This window comes from Rhinoraja longicauda, chromosome 37 (genome assembly GCF_053455715.1).
Source record: "Rhinoraja longicauda isolate Sanriku21f chromosome 37, sRhiLon1.1, whole genome shotgun sequence".
NCBI classification, from domain to species: domain Eukaryota; kingdom Metazoa; phylum Chordata; class Chondrichthyes; order Rajiformes; family Arhynchobatidae; genus Rhinoraja; species Rhinoraja longicauda.
In genome coordinates, this window is record NC_135989.1 from 6,917,911 (window position 1) to 6,929,275 (window position 11,365).

Genomic DNA, 11,365 nt, shown 5'->3' on the forward strand with positions numbered 1-11,365 from the left:
CACTTCCCTCTCTCCCACTTCCCTCTCTCCCACTTCCCTCTCTCCCACTTCCCTCTCTCCCACCTCCCTCTCTCCCACTTCCCTCTCTCCCATTTCCCTCTCTCCCACATCCCTCTCTCCCACTTCCCTCTCTCCCACTCTCCCTCTCTCCCACTTCCCTCTCTCCCACTTCCCTCTCTCCCACTTCCCTCTCCCCAATTCCCTCTCTCCCGCTTCCCTCTCTCTCTCCCACTGCGCTATCAGAATTAATCTGATTAATGTGTGGCCCCTTTCTGTTACAGGAAGTGTTCAGAGTGTGAGCAGCTCACTGGCCGAGCTCCAGGCTGAAATTTCACAACTAAAGGGTGAGTTATATAGTCACCAGAGAGAAATCTCAAATCCAAGCATTTATATGGGAAATGTCTAATTGGCGATATTGCAGCAAGCACTTTCCATCTCCTATTCTTCTGACCACCGGGACAACCTGAGCATTTCCCGCGCTTTCCTGCTACCTTGGTAGCGGTGGGGTTTGAAGAGGTGGAGGGGAATCATTATGTTCCGACCGCCCTAAACCGTCTATTTCAACGCACTCGATAATTAAAGAAAATGATTGTGCACATGGTTCACTATGTTTCCATTTTTAATTTTACCTTTGTAGTTTTTTACAGCTTTCCCAACTCCAAATAATATGTGTATCGTACGATTCCGATTCCAATCCAAGGGAACGCAGCGGTCTACGGCACGTTGGCGCAGCAGTAGAGTTGCTGCCTCACAGCGCCAGAGACACGGGTTCGATCCTGACTGCGGGTGCTGTCTGTACGGAGTTTGTACGTTCTCCCCGCGACCTGCGTTGGTTTTCTCCGAGATCTCCGGTTTCCTGTCACACGTCAAAGACGTCATTGTTTGTAGGTTAATTGACTTGGTATAAATGTAACAAAAATGTCCCTAGTGTGTGCAATATAGTGTTAATGTGCGGGGATCGCTGGGCGGCGCGTACTCCGTGGGCCGAATGGCCTGTTTCCGCGCTGTATCTCTAATGTAAATAAACTAAAATCGCTCTCCAGCCCGGAAGAAAATCTTTCACACCTGCTCACTGTTTCCATCTAGTTGACGAATTACTGATATTGATGATATTCCTGGATTCTAATTTTTATCGCAAGTCTTTTGTTTGGGACCAACTTCATCGCTTTGTTGAATTCCACTTGGGAATATCAAATGCATTGCATTCAGAGAGACTGTCAGTTCATTTGAAATAGAAACACTCCATCATGTTGGTCAGTGATGGTTGCCTCTGCCGTGCCGTGAGTGCTTTTCTGTAGGCAACCCGGAATATATGCATATCATTGATATTTCCAGAGACTTTATTCATCATTTTAGTTTAGTTTAGATATACAACGCGGAAACAGGCCATTCGGCCCACCTGGACCGCACCGACCAGCGATCCCCACATATTAACACTATCCTCCACACATTGGGGACAATTTACATTTATACCAAACCAATTAACCTACAAAAATGTATGTCTTTGGAGTGTGGGAGGAAACAGAGGATCTCCTCGGACGAGAAAACCAACGCCAATCACGGTGAAAATGTTCAAACTCCGTACAGACAAGCAGCCGTAGTCAGGATCGAACCCAGGACACTAGAGCTGTCAGGCAGCAAAACTAGCGCTGCGCCTCCGTGCCGCCCTCCAAGGTGTAATGTGCAAATGTGAAACTCATTGTTTCGGTGCAAACTGAAGGGGTGGTGGTGAGCTCTTTGCATTTGTTTTAGCCTTATCAAATTCCTCACACGTTCCCCAGTGTCTCGCTCTTCAGTGTGAGAAACCGTGATGAGATATAGGCGTTGGTTTTGACCAGGCGAATGTCTCGATTATCAAAACCAGAAGCACTGAACCGGCAGACGAGGTTCTCGGCTCGCTCCTCGAGATATTGTCTCTGACATTTACTGCATTCTCTTCACAGAACTGCATCCTTGCCCATGCCCTTGGGCTTTCTTCAAGCAAAGCTGTTATCTGTTTTCATCAAGGTCAAGCTCAAAAACGTGGGAGGAGGCCAAGGACTCGTGCATGTCAGCACAAGCCCACCTTGTTGTCATTAACGATGCTGAAGAACAGGTAGGTGTTTATCGGTGACCCCGCGTGCCGGTAACTTTGCCCGCTGAGCGGTGTTGCCACCCACAACGTTGAGTTTAGTTTAGAGACACAGTTCGGAAATAGGGCGTTCGGCCCATCGAATCCGCAACGACCAGCGATCTCCGGACATTAACACTACACTACAAACACTCGGGACAATTTACATTGACACCAAGCCCAATTAAGCTGCAAACCCGTACGTCTTTGGAATGTGGGTGGAAACCGAAGATCTCGGAGAAAATCCACACAGGTCACGGGGAGAACGTACAAACTCCGTACAGACCAGGATTTACGGCATTGCACCATCCAGACCGTTTACGTTCTGACGCTCGACGTCTGATCGCAATCTCTGCGTGGGCAGAAAAGTCATGAAAGCATCGCGGAAAATGATGGACACACATCTTCAAGCCTGACATAAACAGGAATGGGCAACAAAGGTCGAGAGGCAACCCCCGGTAACAGGGGCTTGTCGTGGGTTGATCTTGTGTGCTGGCTCGTTGCAGACGTGGCTTGTGTGTGTGGGCAGATGATTTACATTGTCGACGGTGAAATTGCATAATCCGGAAAAAGCAGTACAATGAGGAGGTAATTTTGTTTTGGTTGACAGAAATATTAAAATGCCGGCAGTCTCCATGAGATCATCTACTCAGGACCACACGCCGCATTTCCGCAAGGCATCGTTTGTATGTCAAATTCTCATGGTTCTATTCCGACCAGCGTCGCTTCCCATGGGATCCAGGCCATGAGTTCTCACTGGCCAATTTTCACACAAACTGCCATGTAGATTGAGACGGATCGGGAAATGACGTACACGGTGACCAGGTCAAGTTCCTGCCCTCCATTTAGGCCAAGATTCTTGAAGCCTCCATCTTTGCAGATGGAGAAAACCTTACCAGTGGGGGCAATACCAAACACCTCCCATATTACATCCCTCCCGCTCATATCTGAGGGACACGTAGATCGGTATAAACAAATGGCTGAATGTCAGAGAGCAGGTGATTGATTAGGGTGTTTGTCACTAATACTGCCATGAACTATTGGTCCCACATATACTAAAATACTTTCGTTTCCATGACAGGACTTCTTAAGGAAAGAAAATCAAGTCCGTAGCTGGATTGGACTCAGTGATAAAGTCTCTGAAGATGACTGGCGCTGGGTGGATGGAACCGATTACAAATCCTCTGTAAAGTGAGTTGCTTTCCTGCGGCACTTTCTATTTCACATCTGTGGTGCTGAATGTTAAAGATAAAACACAATGCGTCAAAACCTTACATGCGCCTGGGTACCCTACAACACCATGGCATGAATTTCCAATTTCGGCTGACATGAAGGAGGGACATTACTATGATCGTTGGTTTCTCACAGATCCAACGCAGATCCGTAGTTCTCCTATCTCCTCCGGTTCACATCTAGTCCTCTCACATTTATTCCCTTCAGCAACCCATCGTCAATTTTCGTTCATCATCTTCCATCTACCTGGTACACGCATAACCTACGACGAATCCTATCCTCCCCCACCCTCCTGCCCACACAATACACGCGCACACACATACACTCTCGCACGTTCACAGAATCACACACACACACACACACACACACACACACACACACACACCTGGTACCATCTGCCTCACGCTCCTCCCTTGAAGACGACCTTTACCGCATTACTTACTAATTGTATTCCAGCTCATCATATCATAGACTTTCTGTCTCACTTGCGAATTGTCACCCACATGCGCATCTCCCTGTTCCACCTCTCCCACTAGCGGGGGCGCAGCGGCTGAGCCACTGCCTGACAGCGCCAGACACCCGGGTTCGATCCTGACTCCGGTTGCTGTCAGTACGGAAGTTGTACGTTCTCCCCGTTGATTCTCCCTGCGCGGGTTTTCCCCGAACAAAATGCCTGAAATGCCTCGTTTCGTAACCTTTTGCATCCGCCTACAACAGAGGGGCCTTTTCAATTGTCTTATTAAAATCCACGTGGACAATATCCAATGCCCTTCCATAACCAACCACAATCGTCTCCTCTTCACAAAACTAAAGCATATTGATAAGACAAGACTTTCAGCAGGCAAAGCCAACCCGACTGTTTCTAATTCCTCTGTCCTCTTCCAACTGTAAGTGAATCCTATCCCAAATAATCATTTCCAATAGCTTATCTGGGATGACAATTTCGTTTTAGTTTAGTTTCGAGACACAGCGGGGAAACAGGTCCTTCGGTCCATCGAGTCCGCACCGACCAGCGATCCCCGCACATTAACACTATCCGACAAACACCAGGGAAAATTTACATTTATACCAAGTCAATTAACCTACGTACATCTTTGAGTGTGTGAGGAAACAGAAGATCTCGGAGAAAACCCACGCGGTCACGGGGAGAACGTACAAACTCCGGGGTAGACACAAAATGCCGGAGTAACTCAGCGGGTCAGGCAGCATCTCTGGAACGAAAGAATGTGTGATGTTTCGTGTCGAGACTCTTCTTCAGACTGATGGACGAGACCCGAAACGTCACCTATTCCTTTTCGCCAGAGATGTTGTCTCATCCGCTGAGTTACTCCAGCTTTTTCTGTCTATCTTCGGTTTAAACCAGCATCAGCAGGTCCTTCCTTCACATTCTCACTAATTTACTTGCCCCACGAAGCATTTTTCGCCGTGGCGAGGCATTACTCAGGATCATGCAGGTAAACATTTTGCCGAGGTTAATCCATCTGCAACAATTCCCACCTGAGAACAACTCCACACAGGATAGACCTCTTAGGAGGAAGGCAATTGACCAATGTCATCATCCATGTCCCCACCACTGTTGCACTATGGTAGCGCCGTTTATGTGGCGACTACTTGCATACCTTGAGTTTGCAAGCAAAGAATTTCACCGTGGCTTGTCACATGTGACAATAACGTACGCCATCCCATTCCACCCACACAACTCACCATATCTAGGTCCACTCGTTATCCCAACACCATCTCCCAAAGTCACGATCTCTATCACGAGTAGTAAGAGCCGACGATCACCATTAACAGCAGGTTTGACACCAGCATGTACTCCACCCACATCCTGGAAATTTATTGCTGATTGTTCATTGCTCCCTGAATGGTAGTGCTGAAACACCAAACCAAACATGTTTGCAGGACTCCCCCAGCAAAGGAACCGTCATGGTATTCACAATGTCACTTGGTAAATCACGATGGCGTCGTGGTGGAGTTGCTGCCTTATGGCGCCAGAGACCCGGTTTGGATCCTGACTACAGGTGCTGCTTGTCCGGAGTTTGTACGTTCTTCCCGTGACCTCGTGGGCTCCCCCGGGTGCTGCAGTTTCCTCACACATTCCAAAGACGTGCAGGTTTGAGGGGTAATCGGCTACAGAAAAATTGTAAATTGTCCCTCGTGTGCAAAATAGCACCAGCGTAGCGGTATCGCTGGTCGGCGTGGACTCGGTGGGCCGAAGGGCCTGTTTCCGCACTGTATCTCTAAACTAAACTAAACTAAGCACGTAGACATGGGAGTGCAAATGCTGGTCATGCTAGCGGCACCATATCTTTTAACATGCATGCACAAATAAAACTAAGATTGAAAGAGGAATCCTATTAACAATTATATTTTCCATGGTCTTTTATCTGATAGATTTTGGAACACCGGAGAACCCAATAATGAAAGTGGCGAAGACTGCGCGGAACTGTTTATTGGTGAAAATTGGAATGATTTACCCTGTAACAAAACCCAGGGTTGGATTTGCGAGAAACCAGCACAATGATAGACAATAGACAATAGACAATAGGTGCAGGAGTAGGCCATTCAGCCCTTCGAGCCAGCACCGCCATTCAATGCGATCATGGCTGATCACTCTCAATCAGTACCCCGTTCCTGCCTTCTCCTCATACCCCCTCACTCCGCTATCCTTAAGAGCTCTATCCAGCTCTCTCTTGAAAGCATCCAACGAACTGGCCTCCACTGCCTTCTGAGGCAGAGAATTCCACAGCTTCACCACTCTCTGACTGAAAAAGAGCTTCCTCATCTCCGTTATAAATGGCCTACCCCTTATTCTTAAACTGTGGCCCCTTGTTCTGGACTCCCCCAACATTGGGAACATGTTTCCTGCCTCTAATGTGTCCAATCCCCTAATTATCTTATATGTTTCAATAAGATCCCCCCTCATCCTTCTAAATTATCTGCGCCCGGGATGAGGTGTTTCACACTAGGGCTTCCGAGATGTCCTCGTTTTTCAGAAAACGGGGCTTCCCCTCCTCCATTATAGATGAGGCTCTCACTAGGGTCTCTTCTACATCCCGCAGCTCCGCTCTTGCTCCCCATCCCCCCACTCGCAACAAGGACAGGATCCCCCTCGTTCTCACCTTCCACCCCACCAGCCAGCGGATCCAACATATCATCCACCAACATTTCCGTCACCTACAACAGGACCCCACCACTGGCCATATCTTCCCATCCCCTCCCCTCTCGGCATTCCGCAGAGACCGTTCCCTCCGCAACTCCCTGGTCCACTCGTCCCTTCCTACCCAAACCACCCTAACCCCGGGCACTTTCCCTTGCAACCGCACGAGATGCAACACCTGTCCCTTTACCTCCCCCCTCAACTCCATCAAAGGACCCAAACATTCTTTCCAGGTGAGACAGAGGTTCACCTGCACCTCCTCCAACCTCATCTATTGCATCCGCTGCTCTAGATGTCAACTAATCTATATCGGCGAAACCAAGCGCAGGCTCGGCGATCGCTTCGCTGAACACCTGCGCTCGGTCCGCATTAACGCAACTGATCTCCCGGTGGCCCAGCACTTTAACTCCCCCTCCCATTCCCAGTCGGACCTCTCTGTAATGGGCCTCCTCCAGTGCCATAGTGAGGCCCGCCGGAAATTGGAGGAGCAGCACGTCATATTTCGCCTGGGCAGTTTGCGGCCCGGTGGTATGAACGTCGACTTCTCCAAATTCAGATACCTCCTCTGTCCCTCCCTTCCCCTCCTCCTTCCCAGATCTCCCTCTATCTTCCTGTCTCCACCTATATCCTTCCTTTGTCCCACCCCCGACATCAGTCTGAAGAAGGGTCTCGACCCGAAACGTCACCCATTCCTTCTCTCCCGAGATGCTGCCTGACCTGCTGAGTTACTCCAGCATTTTGTGAATAAATCGATTTGTACCAGCATCTGCAGTTATTATCTTATACTTCTAAATTCCAGTGTATACAAGCCCAATCGCTCCAGCCTTTCAACATACGACAGTCCCGCCATTCCGGGAATTAACCTAGTGAACCTACGCTGCACGCCCTCCATAGCAAGAATATCCTTCCTCAAATTTGGAGACCAAAACTGCACACAGTACTCCAGGTGCGGTCTCACCAGGGCCCGGTACAACTGTAGAATGACCTCTTTGCTCCTATACTCAACTCCTCTTGTTATGAAGGCCAACATTCCATTGGCTTTCTTCACTGCCTGCTGTACCTGCATGCTTCCTTTCATTGACTGATGCACTAGGACACCCAGATCTCGTTGAACTCCCCCTCCTCCTAACTTGACACCATTCAGATAATAATCTGCCTTTCTATTCTTACTTCCAAAGTGAATAACCTCACACTTATCTAGATTACACTGCATCTGCCATGTATCCGCCCACTCACACAACCTGTCCAAGTCACCCTGCAGCTTTATTGCATCTTCCTCACAATTCACACTACCCCCCCCCCCCCCCCCCAGCTTAGTATCATCTGCAAATTTGCTAATGGTACTTTTAATCCTTTCGTCTAAGTCTAAGATATCCTCCTTAATGTCACAGTTGACGCACAGTGGCCAATGAACCGGTTTATCAATGTTGAGCGTGTCGCAGAGATTTGATCGCAGAGTAAGAGCATATTGGCCTATGCGGGCTATGTTGGCATTTTGCAAAATGACCCCCAACATATTCGCACCCTTGCCCTTTCCAATATTGAACCATTTACTGTTGGAACAGCTACACTGCCTGGGCCTAATCATTCCACCTGCACGCCGGTGGAGTGCTCTCGGATATCGAATGAACGAATGAATAAACGAATGAACGAATGAATGATTGAATGAATGAATGAATGAATGAATGAATGAATGAATGAATGAATGAATGAATGAATGAATGAATGAATGAATGAACGAATGAATGAATGAATGAATGAATGAATCAATGAATCAATGAATCAATGAATCAATGAATCAATGAAGGAAGGAATGAATGAATGAATCAATGAATGAATGAAGGAAGGAATGAATGAATACTTTATTGCCACATGTGATGCGTCACGGTGAAATTCTTTGTTTTGCATAACCCAGGTATGCAAAGAGTCGCCACATAAATAGCGCCGACAAAGTTACAAAGTGTCCCAGGCCGGGTTATCCTTTCTTTTCCCCAACCCCTCCTTCACCACCCCGCCCCTTCCCCCCCCCCCCCCCCCCCCCCACGCCGTGTCCTCCTTTGTTCTGTGAATATTGTGCTTCATGCACGTCACACCTGCTTCTCCAGTATATCTTTAAAGCTCGTAGGTCTTTTCCCTGCATCTCTTCTTCAGACGAAGTAGAAGAAGGGTCTCGACCCGAAACGTCACCCATTCCTTCTCTCCCGAGATGCTGCCTGACCTGCTGAGTTACTCCAGCTTTTTGTGAACATATCTGGAGTATGATGAACATTCCTAGTCGTCGTGCTATAGAGCGTAAGGCATTAAACTAGAGTGGGCGCAGAAAGGGTATATGAGGATGTTACTGGATCAGGAGGGTTTCAATTATACGGAAAGGCAGGATTAGGTGGGGATATCGATCTCTCCGGAGTGCAAGAGGCTCAGAACTAACCTGATAGAGGTTTATAAAATTACGAGGAGCATAGTTAAGATGAAATGCCATAGACGTGGGACCGGAGTAGGGGAGTTAAAACTGGAGGAAATACATTTACGGTGAGAGGGGAACATTTAAAACGGGCCTGAGGGGCAATCTTTTCACGAAGAGGGCGATGCGTAGATGGAACGAGCAACCAGAGGAAGTGGCAGAGGCGGGTTCAATTACAAAGGGCAATTGGAGAGGAAATGTTTGGAGGGATATGGACCAAGTGCGTACAAGTTGGACGATCTTCACTGGGCCCCCGTTAGCACATATATCATATCATATCATATATATACAGCCGGAAACAGGCCTTTTCGGCCCTCCAAGTCCGTGCCGCCCAGTGATCCCCGTACATTAACACTATCCTACACCCACTAGGGACAATTTTTTACATTTACCCAGCCAATTAACCTACATACCTGTACGTCTTTGGAGTGTGGGAGGAAACCGAAGATCTCGGAGGAAACCCACACAGGTCACGGGGAGAACGTACAAACTCCTTACAGTGCAGCACCCGTAGTCAGGATCGAACCTGAGTCTCCGGCGCTGCATTCGCTGTAAAGCAGCAACTCTACCGCTGCGCTTCCGTGCCGTACAAAAAAACTGCAATATAAGTCCGGTCGAAGAGCCTGTTTCCGTGCAATACATCTGTGACACGTGGACTCTACGTTGCAGCGGAGTAGACGCTCATTGCAATGGTTCTCGCGGTTCATGGAATGTGAGTTTGCGCCATGGATTAAATTGATGAAAGTGGAACAGCGTCAATATCTGATAGCAGAGAGTCACACATTGAATGTAATGGAGTACACAAGAAATGAAATGGAAGATGCGTTCAATTGTATGGACTATATGGTGGCGTGAGGCGGGGGATTGGGGGGGGGGGGGAGAACACATAGAATGAGAATATGCAATGGTTGAAATTGGAGAGCACACAGTTAGATGCATAATTTATGGGATGTGATTACAAAATCGGTGCAATATGATTACAAGCTTGATGCGATGGGCGACGCTACGCGCTAAAAGGGCGGCTGAAATACAGCTCGCAATCCAGGCAATGGCATTATATGATAGAAACAATGCTGAGTACCATCAATGAAATCTGATTTCATACAATATGATTACGCATTGTGAGAGATAGAGCGGACATGGGTGAGGTGACTCACCGTAGTTTAATGCTGAACGTTTCAACACACGGTCATTACTGATTGACTCGGTTCTATTCTCCGTGAAAAGTACAAAATAAATCCAACTGGATGTCTCCCACAGTTATATAGGCTGCATAACTGATCAACGATGTTATCGCATTTGGTGCAATGGAGTACAGAATCGATGGAATAAAGTGCGCAGCACATCAGACCGGATTACACAGCCGACAAAGGCGATGCGTTGTATTGAGGAGAAAACCATGTAGAATAATGTGACGTTGTGAAGACCGAGAAAGTAATCGATAGAAGAGGCCGATGTCATCATGTGATTCCATGATATCATTGAAAAGATGCAATTCTGTAAATTATGAAATAATTGGTCAGTTTGCAATATCTTTAACGTTGGAGCTTGCATGAAGCTAATGACTCTCTGACTATAATATCAAATTCAAGTTGGAGAGAGAATAAATAGATTTAAGAATTATTTTGATTGGAAGCCATTGCTAACTGGAGTAAAGATGGCATAGAAGGTTGTAAACCAGGCCGAGGAAAATTAAACTGATCTTCACGGGGTGTTTCCTAGTATAAAAACCTATTAAGGCCTTGAATAAACGGACTTGTTTGAGGAACTGCTCTCCGAGAAGTTCTGTACGTCTGTCCCGTTCCACCCAATAGGGCAACTGAGCGCCACGTGAAAGCCAGATTCTGAGTACAGGTCAAACACACAATTATACGGCATTAACGTCCCAGAGTGTGGACACGAAGTACAGTTAGAGTGATGGATACATGCCAGGTGGCCATGGCAATAATCGCACTACTTTGTCTTATCTGTCCCTGACTCCGTGAACATCGGTGCAGACCCATGCATCCATGGGCGTAGTATTACATCAGCCAGAGCCATTTTGAAAAAGGGTCCAGGCCAGAAATGTCGCTCGTTTCTCTCTGGAGATGCGACCTGTGCCGTTGTTACTCCAGCATTGCGTGTCTATCTTCCAATAAAATGATGGTGAAGCATCAAAGGCCGAGCTAGCCGTCGGCTTTTTGATGTTACTTTTCACCTGGGGCCCCACTAACAGTGGGCGTACACACCTGCACAGAGATTAGCATTAAACCCCTAGAATGAGAACACGTTTGACAAAAACATAACTGACAGACCCCTCTGGCTCCCCGATGTCTGGGCATTGTCGCTGGAACCCAGCATCTCGAAATAGAAGTGGTTGGATTTCAATGATATCAGCAACTTCGTTTGTTGTGCCACGGGA